Below are 14,614 nucleotides of genomic sequence, written 5' to 3'. Positions count from 1 at the left end.
TTGCAATAATCATTCTTTACATTTATTACAGGAGAGATTTTCAAAGGCACAAATAGGAGCTAGGCAACTAACTGAAATTTGTGCCTTTGAAATCTCCCCCTACAAGTCATCTACTTTCCTAAGAATCTAACTCCAGTATTTACAGTTTTGCTTAAATAACCGAAGGACAGAAAATGAGGTGACTCAGGGGACAAGTCATGAGATATGAAGCTCTTCTTCACCAGTCATATCCATTACACCTAAAGGCCTATGAAAAATTATTTGATCTCCAACTGGAGTCCAATTTTGAGAAATGCTGAGCATCTGCAACTTCAGTTGAAGTCAGTGGGACTGTGGTTGCTCAGCATCTCTGGGAAAAAGAAAAGTAAGGCCCCCTAGTTCCTAGAGGGCAGGTACCTACATCATAAAAATCATCCTCACAATTAGGTTGGAAGCCTCAGTAGCAGGGGGCAAGGATCGAACAGACATGGGATTAAACTGATCTTTTATCCCTTCCAAGGTTCAGAAATACAAGAGGGACTGAGGAGAAAGCATATTGCCACTGCAGGCCCCGTACTTATTCTGTGGAGAAACAGTGGATTTTAGGAAGGTCAGTCCTGTACCTTTTTACAAATAATAATGAATTTAAAAACCAATTTTAAAAGCCACCAGGATTTAGATTTTGCTTTTAAGAGCATCTTTCATACTTAAGGTGCTCATAAAAGATCTTAATAATAGTGTTAGCCATTAGTATTTTCCTTACGGGGAACAAAACATCGGTCTCCCACACAGAAGTGCAGTCCATTAGTTCTTGGCTACCAGATTGGAGACATATTGCATTAATTTGAGATTTTGTGGCATTAATATTTGTAAACTCAACCTGGAAAAAAAATTAGATTCACAAACTATATAATGTAAATAGGTTTCACTCTAAATAAATATTTCAGTGCATGTTTCTGGATAAGTCAAGAGATGCCACAAAACAATTTAACTTAAATATTTAATAGATACTCTCTTGCCTGAAGCAATATATTTGTGTTTTTTCCTCTGGATCAACTTACGTTCCGAAGCAGAATTTTTTAAGGTCTAAGTTTTAATTATAGTGGTTTCAAACTCTTTTGGATTGCTGATAAACTGTTCCACTTAAATTTATTAATGTCATAATATTTAAATTGTGAAATACAGAACATGTTTCTCCAGTGAGTCCTTTAAGATTCTATAAGGAACTTAACTTCCTAGTCTCAAAAAGCTGAGAAGCCCTCATAAGATTCCAATTTCTAATATTTTAGAATCAGATTGGAAGCTTAGTTTTGCCTTTTTACTAATTCATTGTTGATTGAGATAGGCAGAGATTATCCTTTTAAATAATCTGATTATAGTTCAGAATTTTTTCCCAAACATTAAGGGCAATAACTGACCAGGGATGTAAGTTTAAAAGATTTCTTTCCAACCTAATAGTATTCACAGGTATTATTCTATTTCAGTGATGTTTATTAAGTTCTGTTCCATATTAAACCAATGTGCATTAGGTAGTTGTACTTAATTTAAAAAACAAACAAACAAAAAAAACCATCAGAAGTAGGAAGCCTGCCAAACAAATTAGTGGGGCCACCAGATGATCGAGGTGCTAAAGGAGCACTCAAGGAAGATAAGGCCATTATGGAGAAGCTAAATTAATTCTTTGCATCAGTCTTCATTGAAGAGGACGAAAGGAAGATTTCCATGCCCGAGCCATTCTTTTTAGGTGACAAATCTGAGGAACTATCCCAAATCGAAGTGTCATTAGAGGCGCTTTTGGAACAAATAAATTAAACAGTAATAAGTCACCAGGACCACATGGTATTCACCCAAGAATTCCGAAGGAACTCAAATATGAAATAAGAGAACTACTAAATGTGGTATGTAATCCATCATTTGAATCAGCTTCTGTATCAGGTGACTGGAGGATAGCTAATATGCCGCCAATTTTTTTAAAAGGCTCAAGAGGTGATCCTGGCAATTACAGGCTGGTAAGCCTAACTTTAGTACTAGGCAAATTGGCATTATTTCCCTTTACAAAAGCCATGTTGACTCTTCCCCAATAAATCATGTTCATTTATGTGTCTGATAATTCTGTTCTTTACTATAGTTTCAACCAATCTATTAGAATTCTTTGAGGGGGTCATTAAACATGTGAACAAGGGTGACCCAGCAGATATAATGTACTTGTATTTTCAGAAAGCTTTTGACAAGGAGCCTCACCAAAGGCTTTTAAGCAAAGTAAGCGGTCATAGATAAGAGGGAAGGTCCTCTCATGGATCAGTAACTGGATAAAAAGACAGGAAACAAAGGGTAGAAATAAATGGTCTGTTTTAAGAATGGTGAGAGGTAAACTGCAGTGTCCCCCCAGGGGTCTGTATTGGGACCAGTGTTTTTTCAACACAGCCATAAATCTGGAAAAAGTGTTAAACTGTGAGGTGGCAAAATTTGCAGATGCCACAAAATTACTCAAGATAGTTAAGTCCAAAGCAGACTGTGAAGAGTCACAAAGGGAATCTCACAAAACTGGATGACTGGGCAACAAAATGGGAGATCAAAGTCAATGTTGATAAATGCAAAGTAATACACATTGGAAAACACAATCCCAACTATACATATAAAATGATGGGGTTTAAATTAGCTGCGATCACTCACTAGAGAAATATTTGAGTCATTGTGGATAGTTCTCTGAAAACATCTGCTCAATGTACAGCAGCAGTCAAAAATGCTAAAAGAATGTTAGGCACCATTGGGAAAAGGACAGATAAGACTACAGTAAATATAAAACCACTATCTACATCCACAGTATGCCCATACCTTGAGTATGTATATTAGAAATAGAAATGGTACAGAGAAGGGCAGCAAAAATGATTAAGGGTATGGAACAGCCTCCATATGAAGAGAGATTAAGACAACTGGGACTTTTCAGCTTGGAAAAGAGATGACTAAGGAGGGATATGGTAGAGGTCTGTAAAATATTGACTGGTGTGGAGAAAGTGAATAAGGAAATGTTATTTACTTCTTCACATAACACAAAAACCAGGGGTCACCCAATGAAATTAACAGGCAGCATGTTTAAAACAAAGGAAATACTTCTTCACACAACGTACACTCAATGGAGGGGACTCATTGCCATGGGATGTTGGTGGGAGGGATAGCTCAGTGGTTGGAGCATTGGCCTGCTAAACACAGGGTTGTGAGTTCAATCCTTGAGGGGGCCATTTAGGGCTCTGGGGCAAAATTGGGGATTGGTCCTGCTTTGAGCAGGGGGTTGGACTAGATGACCTCCTGAGGTCCCTTCCAACCCTGATATTCTATGATTCTATGTTGTGAATGCCAAAAGTATAACAGAGTTCAAAAAAGAATTAGGTAAGTTCATGGAGGATAGGGCCATCAACAGCTATTAGCCAAGATGGTCAGGAGTGCAACCCCATGCTCTGGGTGTCCCTAACCCTCTGACTGCCAGATGCTGGGACTGGACAACAGGGGATGGATCACTTGTGAATTGCCCTGCTCATTCCCTCTGAAGCAGGTGGCATTGGCTGCTGTTGGAAGACAGATACTGGGCTAGATGAAGCATTGGTCTGACCCCGTATGCCATTCTTATGTTCTTAATGTTTGTGGAATGAGCTGCAGTGGCCCAGTAATATAATCTAAATTTTAGTCTGGAAAGCTCATCTCCTTCTCTAGACTCCAGCATTGTGATTGATTTTATCTGCAGGCATTTTTTATTACAAAATCGTCTGTGAGAATTTGAAATCTTTAAACAAGTTCAGTGTTGCCAATTCTGGGATTTTACCATGAATGTTGCAATACTTGGTGTTTTTCTCACCAACCCCAGCTGATGAATAATATTACCCGAGAATCTCTTCTTTCATTTCAGAAAAAGGTTCTAGCCCTCATAGTTGAAAAGGTTGAAAACAAGAATCCTAAAGGCTCTAAAACCAGAAGACAAATAAAAAAAAAGTGACTTTTTGTTCTTAAGACTCATGATTTTTAAATCAATGTCACAATTTTGGGGGCCTGAAACTTGATTTTTAAATGTTTGGAGTTGGCAGTACTGCAAATTGCAGAAGCTTTCTAAATAACTGATGCACACTGTTGTCAAATTTGAAAATCATTTTTCTTGCTCTTATTCACTAATATCACAAGATAATCTCTTAAAACCAGTTTTTGAAGTATACATTAGGTCTGGTATGTTAAATACTATTACTAATCAATTTAATTAGACTGGTGGAATCACTGAGACAAGTTCTTTTGCACATTTACAGTGGACTTTTTCTATTATTGTTCATTTTTGGTTGAACAACACACAAAACAAATTCTACTAATTACCACGTTAGATTTGCCCTTGAGTTCTTCAGTTTTTCTTTTAGGCCTGCCTTGGTTCTGCAACTGGTGGGTGGGCAGCCCCCTATACATGGGTGGAACCCTGCTGACTTTAATAGGAGTCAATTGAAGAACCATGGCCTTACTCTCTACCCTCATATTAACCTTATGAACCTATAAAAGTATCTCCACGCTAATTCTAGCTGCTAAGAGTTAATGTGTCAGAGTTTGGTTTCTCTCGATTATAGACAAGTTCTCTCTTACATTGCAAGATCAAGTGGCACAATGTCGTGCAGTTTGACATCAGCTCTTCTTAGGTCAAGAGAAGCCACAATCATCTTGATTAAAAGCAAAAACAAATACACTATATTCCTAATCCTATGCATATGGATTCAAAACTATCTGATTTAGCACCAAAAATACGTGGGTGGCAATGTACAAAGAATTTTTAAACACAACAAACATGATTCTTAATTTGTCTTTTTATTTTCAGTTTCCTTTCCAATTGGAATAGGTTTCAGATTTATGTTTCCTTGAGTATGTTAATTTTATTAGGTTTATTGATAACTAATATTTTACAATTGCTTATTATTGTTGGGGTTTAAAAATATTAAGCTATTGGATCTTTTCCTCATATGTTTTTACATCTGCTCTTGCATCCATTTTCTTCTAAATTTGTTATATATGTGTAATGTGATAGAAACACCTGTATTTTCACTGTATTTTGTCCATAAACTTCTTAGTAAAATGTTATAGAAAAATATTTCATCAAACAAACATTTTAAAGTAAATATTTCACTGAATTCCATTAGTAATACACTATATACCCTTCAGTAATCGGACACAGTAGCAGCATTAGCAGAAATTTCACAGGATTACTTTTCAGATTTTGAGCAGAGTCAATTTTTTATATGTGGTGTTAATTAAAGAAAAGGTGGGGGGAGTAGTGGAAATGAACAAACTAACAAATAGATTCTTTGGAATTTCTTACAATGGTTCCAACGATGGCTTTCCAACTTATAACAAAAAGGCAGCACAGCTTGGACATTAGGCAGCTCTACAGTGAAATCAAACTAAGCAGCAGCAAAAATATTTATAAAGTTATGTATAATTTGAAATGAGAGGAATAGCCTATACCTTCCCCAATCCAAGGTTAGTTTAACTACAACATCACTGCTGAAATTTTATGAACGTTACTGCTTTGTAAAAACATTTTCCATATCTACAAAATTGTAGTCCTAAGGGACAGTGTGTGGACTATAGTTCTAAGGATCAGCTTGGGCAAACTACAAACATTTGTAGCCAGGAACAAACATGTTGAGAGTGTCCAGACTAGATCCCTTACCAATGTATTAACTATCTGGAGTTAACTGGCATTCTACAGGAGCCAAAAAAACCTCTAGTGAAGACAAGGTGATGGAGCGTGGAGTTTTAGCCATGGGCTACTGAACACTGAGTTCTGACCTCATCATAGAAATCACGAACATACGTTCTGAAGGCACTTTTTACCAATTTACCTAAGTGACAAGGTTAAACTGAAGAGTAGCCACTAGCAAATATCATGCATGCTCCGATTTAGTTGCATTGATTAAAGTATTGCCTGTGAGAGATTTTGAACAGCCTAATAAACCATTTGCAAAGAGGTGAGGTGTAGCATGTTGCACAAATCCGCCTGTGTGATACTACCAAGAGGGATCTTGTCCCCCAATATGCAGCGCAAATAAACAAACTTCCCAGAAGTTAAAGTGCCCAAATCACTCACACAGACATAAGGGAGAACTATGTATGTAGGTCCCCAATATCTGAACACCTCCCCGACATGAAGTTCATAACACTTCCTCTCCGTTATGAGGTATTATTCTTCCCGTATTACAGATGCAGAGAGAGGAAGCCACCTGCCCAAAATCACACAGGAAGTCTGTGGCTGTTCCAAGTATAGATGCATAGACTCAGTTTATGAGACCACCCTTCCTCTAAGACTACTTACATAAACTTACACTGGCTTCCTTTTAACTACAAGCCTATCCTTCCTCTCTCTTTTGTGAGTGTGTATTGTTCCTTATCCACAACTAAAAAGAAATCAGCTATATGCAAGAAAAACTCTGAAAAATAAAAGGAGTAATTGTGGCACCTTAGAGACTAACAAATTTATTTGAGCATAAGCTTTCGTGAGCTACAGCTCACTTCATCGGATATATATTACAGATGCAGAGAGAGGAAGCCACCTGCACTGCTGCATCTGATGAAGTGAGCTGTAGCTCACGAAAGCATATGCTCAAATAAATTTGTTAGTCTCTAAGGTGCCACAAGTACTCCTTTTCTTTTTGAGAATACAGACTAACACAGCTGCTGCTCTGAAATCTGAAAAATAAATAATTCCTTCTGTTGTAAGTCAGTGTTCCTGTTCTTTCACCTCTGCTGTATTTAGTTAGGTTTTACTTCAAACATTCAAATCTACACCATTTTACTCATTTTGTGGCTGATTTTTTGCCAAGATATCATCAAAAGGATCATCTAGCTTTAATAATGATCTTCCACAGTAACTGTTAAATGCAGGGAGAAAAGGGAGGCAACCCTTTACTCTGAGAAACGAATACAGCTAAAGTGGGTGTCTCATGCTAGCTTTAATATCTAATATTACCCTCAAGAGAAAACCCCAGTGACTTCTTATAGTCAATTGGCTGGCCGGAGCCAGCTGTCACAATATTTCCCACTATATGTTAACCAGACATCTTATGTAGATTATTTTAATACTTAACATTAAAGAATGAATTTTAGAAAATCAAATGAAGATAAATTTATAAAAATCTTTACAAGAGAAAAAAACAATCTGATTTGTTCCTAAAGCAGGTAGAAAAATCATAGAAATTGTGTGTGTTTTTTGAGGCACCCCACTGTCTTGAGACAATTTAATTTTTCTGTTGCATATAGTGACATACAACATATACAAGCCTGAAACAGGCAGAATCTTTTGGAGAGGCCAAGCAGAGAATAGCAGGCTTTTAAACTCAAAGTAATATAAAGAAGGTTGCACACAAAGTAATTTCTCTTCACATTATTACATTAAAGTATCTCATTAAAACACTTATTTCTATTTATTTTTAATTTCACAAAAGGTACTTATTCACACTGACTCTAGGCATTCTCATAGTTAAAAGAACACAATCATACAAGGAATTGGAAAATACAGAGGCAATCTATTCCAGGCAGCCCAACCTGGCACTACAAATCAATCCCTATAATCAAAGGAAAGGATCGAGTACGTCAAAGCTCAGTTCTCTCCCTGCACTTACCCTTCCCAAAAGTCTGAGAAAATATGTGTACTTTGTAGCTTGCTGTGAAGTCAACAAATCTGATAGGGGAATGAATGCCAGAATGGAGGGGCCCCCCTTCATAGGAAGTGTCCTATCATTAGCCCCATCTCCTTTAAATCAAGGAGTACACAACTCAACTGCCTCCATGCAGCAAGTGCAGCAGTATAGCAGGGACACAGCAGCAGCCTCCCAGGGAGGCAGATCCCAGGCCACTTGGGATATGTCTACACTGCAATTAAATACTTGCAGCTAGCCCACGTCAGCTGGCCCGTGTCAATTGGCTCAGGCTTGTGGCTATAAAATTGCAGCGTAGATGGTTCGGCTCAGGTTGGAGCCCAGGTTCTGGGACCCTTCCCACCTTGCACGGTTCCTAGAGTTCGGGCTCCAGCCCAAGTCCAAGTGTCTACACTGCAATTTTACAGTACTGTGAGCCCGAGTCAGATGATACGGGCCAGCTGACCTGAGCTATTTGCCAGCCATGGGTGCTTAATTGAAGTGTAGACATACACGTAGGGCTTTATAGGCCAAAACCAGCACCTTAAATTCCATCTAGAAACCAACAGGCAATTAGGTTTGATACCCTTAGGGGGAACTGCTAATACTTAAATATATAGCATAAATATTTGATTTTAAACAAGAAATTGAGCATAGTTAAGAATCAAAAAGCAATATAAAGTTAGAGAGCCTCAAAAAATGAGCACATTAAGTGCAAAAGCCATAATTTGTTATACACATAGTGTAGACACTTACAGAAGGACTTTGATGAGTTAAGTATCTTCAACAATATGTGCACAAAATTATATTTACATTTCACAGAAAACAAATACATCAGAGAGCATCCAAAACAGGAAGCATTAACGAAAGCCTTCAAATCCATAGCTGTATCAAAAAAAGCAGATTGGATTGTAGTCTGCATGGCATTGATAAATCAGATGCGAGTTTATCAGTGAGGCCTTCCATGTCAACATACCGATATGGTATCAAGTTCCTGTTTAACCCTCTCAGATTTTCGTTAAACTTGGCCAGTAGAGCAGGTTTGCAATAAACAAGAGAAATTTCACAAGAAAATTTCTATTAGCAGATTTTCAAGTGTTCAGCCACTCATTCCTCTAAAATAATACTTCACAAAATTTACCTGATATCTTGCTAATCACTGTTTAATTTAGAAATACCCCTGTGCTACAGTTGAAGATGTTTCTGTGTCAATGCTTACAAGTTGTGCACTTCTTTTTTAACAGTTACATAACATTCGTTGCTAGCCATCAGAGCCAATAAACAGCGCATGAACTTATGTAAGGCATCGGAAGTGGTGTTTCTGTTTCTAGTGTTGAGCTATAGAGGTAACAGAGCTAACTTTCCTCCACAAACATCCTGACAAGACAATCTGTTTCAAAGAATGGGTGAATAGAAGAATATTAGAAAATGCAGAATTATTGGATAAATGGGGTTTCTACTAAAGCCATTGCATATTTTGCCATTGAAACACCAGCAGAACAGGGCTGAATCTGCAGCAACTAACAAGCAGTCCCATATTGACTACAATGGGACTACCCCCTTTAACAAAATTACATATGCGAGTCTTCATAAGATTGTGCTCTATATCTGTATTATGCTTTGTTGTTTTAACACTACGAACAAAAACAGGATGTGCAGGACCTTTCATATAGCCTTTTAGGAGTATACCCATCAGAACCTGATTGCTTTGGCATCAGTTTTCATTCCAAAAGCACTGCTATAGAGTACAGAGTCAGGCCCACAGAACTGTACTATCAGAACTTCAAAAGTCATCACTTTATCCTCCTTTATATCCATTTTAAAAGGTCCTTTGGTGTGATGCCTACAAATCACTACCATTGGTTACACTGGAACAGCCGTGTTAGTCTGTATTCGCAAAAAGAAAAGGAGTACTTGTGGCACCTTAGAGACTAACCAATTTATTTGAGCATGAGCTTTCGTGAGCTACAGCTCACTTCATCAGATGTTTACCGTGGAAACTGCAGCAGACTTTATATACACACAGAGAATATGAAACAATACCTCCTCCCACCCCACTGTCCTGCTGGTAATAGCTTATCTAAAGTGATCAACAGGTGGGCCATTTCCAGCGGAAATGGCCCACCTGTTGATCACTTTAGATAAGCTATTACCAGCAGGACAGTGGGGTGGGAGGAGGTATTGTTTCATATTCTCTGTGTGTATATAAAGTCTGCTGCAGTTTCCACGGTAAACATCTGATGAAGTGAGCTGTAGCTCACGAAAGCTCATGCTCAAATAAATTGGTTAGTCTCTAAGGTGCCACAAGTACTCCTTTTCTTATTGGTTACACTGGTGACCACCTGAAACTTCCAACACCTCTATGACTACTTACTTATGCAAACACCCAAATCTCTGCTCTTGTCTTATCCTCCCTCTTCTCCATCTCTGTTGATTCACCTGTTTAGTATTTAGAGAATGTGATTGTTAGCCCTCTGGATCAGGGGCTGGCTCTGTTATTTGTTCAAATCCTCTAATCCCTTTGTAGGGATTAAGGCAATACAACAAAGAAATAACAGTAAATTCTCCACTGCCTAGCACTTTGTGTATTTATTTACACCTAAACGAAATGGATGTAAATGCTACCCTTCTGGTTTGGTAACATTTTACACCCACTTTGCCCATGTAAATGACAATACAAGATGCAAGATAGTGGGCAGTCAGACCCTGCATTTATTATATGTATAGACCAGTGGTTCTCAAACTGTGAGTCATGAACCCGTATTAATGGGGTCACCAGAGCTGATGACAGACTTACTGGGGCCCAGGGCCAAAGCCCAAACCCCATCGCCCAGCACTGAAGCCCGAGCCCCACTCCCTGGATGGTGGAGCTCAGGTTACAGGTCCCACCCCCACGTGAGGATGAAGACTTTGTGTTTCGGCTTTCCTCCACTCACCCCTGGGACGGTAGGGCTCGGGTGGGCTCAGGCTTCAGTCCCCCCCTCCTGGGGTCATGTAGTAATTTTTGTTGTCAGAAAGGGGTTGCTGTGCAATGAAGTTTGAGAACCCCTAGTACAGACTAGACTCAGTTCAGGAGAGGCTGGTATTTCCAACAGACACAGCCTTTATCAGCTCCTCTGGAACACGACATTTATTTACACTATCTGCTTAATTAGGAAATATTTATTTATCCTTATTTCAAAGTACTGCAGAAAAATATTTGCCAAACGACATTATAGTTTATTCAGCTATAATATGATTTTTTACTGCTAGAATTTTCTCCACTCACTTACTTAAGAGTATTGTTTTGACACAACTGAGAATGGAAGGGTTTTTACTAAGCAGTTTATATCCAAGATTGAACCAATCTTTAATAGGTTATAATCTGATAGTGAAAATCAGATGGATTTTAAATATGTAGTTTTTATTTTAAAACTATCAGTAGCTACATCTTATGAGATGCTAACACACAACTAAGTCTTCAACTCTATACATGGCAGCAAACACTATTCACAGATAAATATTAAACTTCTGCTGGATTTGTGAGGTAAGCTCATATACTACATATGCCAATAGCTATGCTGATAAACGAAGCATGCAAGAGTATGAACAAAGTAGTAAATAAAAAGTTCCTACTGAGAATGTGGTTAGTTCACTAAGATCTTAATTTTTTTTAAATATACATTGAATATCTGCCCGAGGGAGCGTCATGTGTAGGCACCCCCAGCACAAGATAAAAAGTGACCATGCTCCTGAAGATGTTTTAGAGAAAACTTGGCATTTGGTCAGCGCCTCCAGTGAAATGTGAACTATTAACACAGTATATTCCATCAAAACCTGGATGTTCAACTGGGAAGCACTGGTTAATTTGGAATGGAATGACTCAATTACAGAGAATTAGGCCTCACCCACAACACTGAATACTATGTTGCTACAATTTCTAGAGAACGAGGTTAGCGTCCTATGGAGGTTATAGTCTAACCACAGCACATGCCAAAGATTTGAACTGAAAGGAAAGATTGGATGTGACCAGTTTCCTCAAAAAACAGCATGTGCGCCGATCCACCCAAACACTCATGTTCTTATAAAGGACCTGGGAAAATTGGCTAAACAGAAACCTGTTTGTCAATCAGAAAGGTCACACATATTTGAAGAATAGATCTCAGAGATACTAGGAAAGTGCTATGAGAGAGGATTCAACCTGAGGAGAATACCAACTACAGTGTAAGGCAGTGGTTCCCAAACTGGGGTTTGTGAACCCCTGGGGTTTCACAAAATGTTACAGGGGGTTCTCGGGAAAAAATTCCCTAATGGTGGACAGAGCTGTCCCTAGGGACTCTGGGCAGCACGGAGCCAGCAGCCTGGAGCCCCTGGACTTCCAAGAGCTAAGTAGATCAGAGCAAGCATATCTATCACACTGAGAAGATTTAAACTTCAAGACTCTTTATAATAAATAGAAAGGGAGGTGGATATTTTTTGCTGTTTTTAAAATTAAATAGGCAGCTACTATTGTTTTTAAAATGATTATGAAGACCAAGTTTAAGCTTTGTTGTAACGTGTGTTGTTTGCCTGGACTGCTCAAGACCTGAATTCTTGTGTAGGAGGAACTCTTTGAGTTGACTTTTTAAATACCTTCATGCTGTTTCATATCTGATACTCCTTGATGAAACGGAGGAGCCTTGTCTTATAACAGGCTTATTCAAAGTGATACTACAAAAGCTACAAAAGTGAGATCTTGGAAGAGTGTTGCCGTTTTCATAATATAAAAAAATACTGTAATATAAATAATAATTAGTAATAAATAGCGTGTAATAAGCATGTCATAAAAACAAATTTTATATTTCCACAATCACTGCTTTTATCATTTATACTCAGGTAAAGGAGAAAAATCCCTGGAAATATTAATTTTTAGGAGGGGGTTCGCGAGACTTGACATTTCAGTGAAAGGGGTTCACAGGTTGTTAAGTTTGGGAACCACTGGTGTAAGGGAAGGGAGCAAATACTTGGAGTAACAGGGGTGGCAGATATAGATAGTCTTCAAAGTAGATGGGAGGCACTGCAGGTTATGGGGAGGGGGAGAAGAGAGGGCTGCACTAGCTAGGAGAGAAGCTTGTCTAGTATGATGATTATCACCCTCTTAATACTTTTAGACAGAAAGAAAATCTGACTGGTCCCCACATGCAGGAAGAGCAGGCTGGAAGACTGGTGTGTGTTCAGAAAAAGGAAGCAAAGCAAGTCCCCATTATCACAGTGAGAAACACCCTCAAGGCAATCCCTGTAACTACGAAATCCTCCTGTACAATTAAAAAGAATTTGCACACACACACCGCTGAAAAACACTTCAACTGAACCCCCAAATTACCCAATCCCTATATGGAAATACCCTATCACCCCTCTTAATTTCCAAACCCTGTTCCTTCCATCCAAGAGCCCTGAGCCATCTTCCTGACATCAAAAATCTTTCATCCCACCACTGCGGCCCTCAGAGAAGAGAAATGGAATGGAGTTTAAGAAACTGGACTAGTTCTCAGGAAAGAGGGGTTTGTTCCTAGCTCAGCCACAGACATCCTGAGTGACCTTGGGCAAGACCCTTATTCTCTCTCAAGGCCTTACCTCCCTACCTCACAGGGTGTGAGGATATATATACACACACTAATGTTTGTGATGTACTACTCAGATACTACAGTACCCCAGCACCAAAGAAAAGCCTGCTAACAAAAACATTTAGTCCTAGCAGTTATGCCTGCTCCTCCCCTTCTTCCAGTTTACCCATTTGAAGGGCCACACCTTCATTTCTGGTTATTTGAAAGGCCACCTCCTTGTGATAAAGGCTTTTCACTATACTCCAAAGAGACATGTAAATCTCACTCCATTTTGCTAGGTAATTCATTCAGTTTGGGGTATCGCTCATTCAAACGGACCCAGCTTGGCAGTGGTGCAGAGATGACTTCTGTCGATGTACAAAGACAAGAGCTGGCTGACTGGGCAGGGGGCTTTCATGCCGAGGGGCAGGTGCACGTCGGGGGAACGATGGCTCCTCCGCACGCCGCCCCCGGGCACCCTGCTCCGCAGCGCCTTTGTTTGCAAGGGCAGTTACGTTTGCGGAAGTCCATGCCCGGGCGGTGCGGCAGCTTCCACATTACCAAACAAATACGAACCGGGTTACTCCGTCTCACCTCCCCGAGCTGTGGCACCAATGGTGGACCGGGCAGCACGCAAAGCCCCGTGTCCACCACAGCCAGGGCGGGGAGAGGAAGGGATGGGGTCAAACGCAGGTAAACGAACCATCCTCTGGAATAAGGCAACAGCAGCTGCCGGCACGAGTCTGGGAACCAACCGAGTCACACCAGAAACAAGTCACTGCCAGCCCCCCGGGCACCCCCCGCCAGCCCCTCGGGCACCCCCCGCCAGCCCCCGGGCACCCCACCCAGGGCCTCCAGTTCTCAGCCAGCGGCAGGCGCAGCAAGCCGGGGCAGATTTCCCTGCCTTCCCCCGAGTGCGTGTGAAGGCGACGGGCAATGACTCACCTCGTGCGGGGGGGTCCCTCACAGCCTCTTCCCTCGCGCTGCTGCTGCTGCTGCTGCAGGGGGCCGCGCACCATCCCCCGCCGCCGCCGCCGCCAGCTCCTCTGCGCACGAGCGCTGCGGAGCTCAGCAGCCGACCCGACCTCCAGCGGCTGCTGCTGCACGGTGCCGGCTGGAGCCACAGTGCGGAGGGCAGGGCCCGACCCAGAGTCAGCCGGGACTCCGCCCTCCCGGCGCTCCGCGCCCCGCACGCCAGGGGGCAGGCCTGGCACAGCGTGGAGCGCCCTCCCGCGGCGTGGGCCGGGGCACGGAGCAGCGAGCTGGGCACATCTGCCCTGTAACAGCCTGCCCGGGGGCCGCCTTAACCCTGCCCCGGTCCGGCCAGGCGCGGGGGTATCGGTGAAAGCCTCGGATCTCCGCCTTCATCACCCCCTACCGACACCCCTTGGGGTATCCACCCTCATCACCCCCTACCGA

The 14,614-nt window shown here is 41.0% G+C and overlaps 1 protein-coding gene across 3 annotated transcripts in view; it reads right to left on the bottom strand.

Annotated features, from left to right (window-relative positions):
* The window catches only part of MFSD6 (major facilitator superfamily domain containing 6), a 41,538-nt gene extending 27,155 nt beyond the window's left edge, over positions 1 to 14,383 (bottom strand). For 2 of the 3 annotated variants that reach the window (XM_048868817.2, XM_048868818.2), the window contains exon 1: positions 14,141 to 14,382. The gene's annotated coding sequence lies outside the window, so the exon portion shown is untranslated. Of the gene's footprint in view, positions 1 to 14,140 lie in introns of all 3 variants that reach the window. The other variant, XR_007359064.2, reaches the window with a different exon arrangement.
* Between the last annotated feature and the right edge of the window lie 231 nt (positions 14,384 to 14,614).

The sequence above is a fragment of the Caretta caretta genome, chromosome 11 (genome assembly GCF_965140235.1).
Source record: "Caretta caretta isolate rCarCar2 chromosome 11, rCarCar1.hap1, whole genome shotgun sequence".
Taxonomy (NCBI): Eukaryota; Metazoa; Chordata; order Testudines; family Cheloniidae; genus Caretta; species Caretta caretta.
Note: the sequence above shows the minus strand (reverse complement) of the source record. Positions and strands in the feature narration are given on the sequence as shown.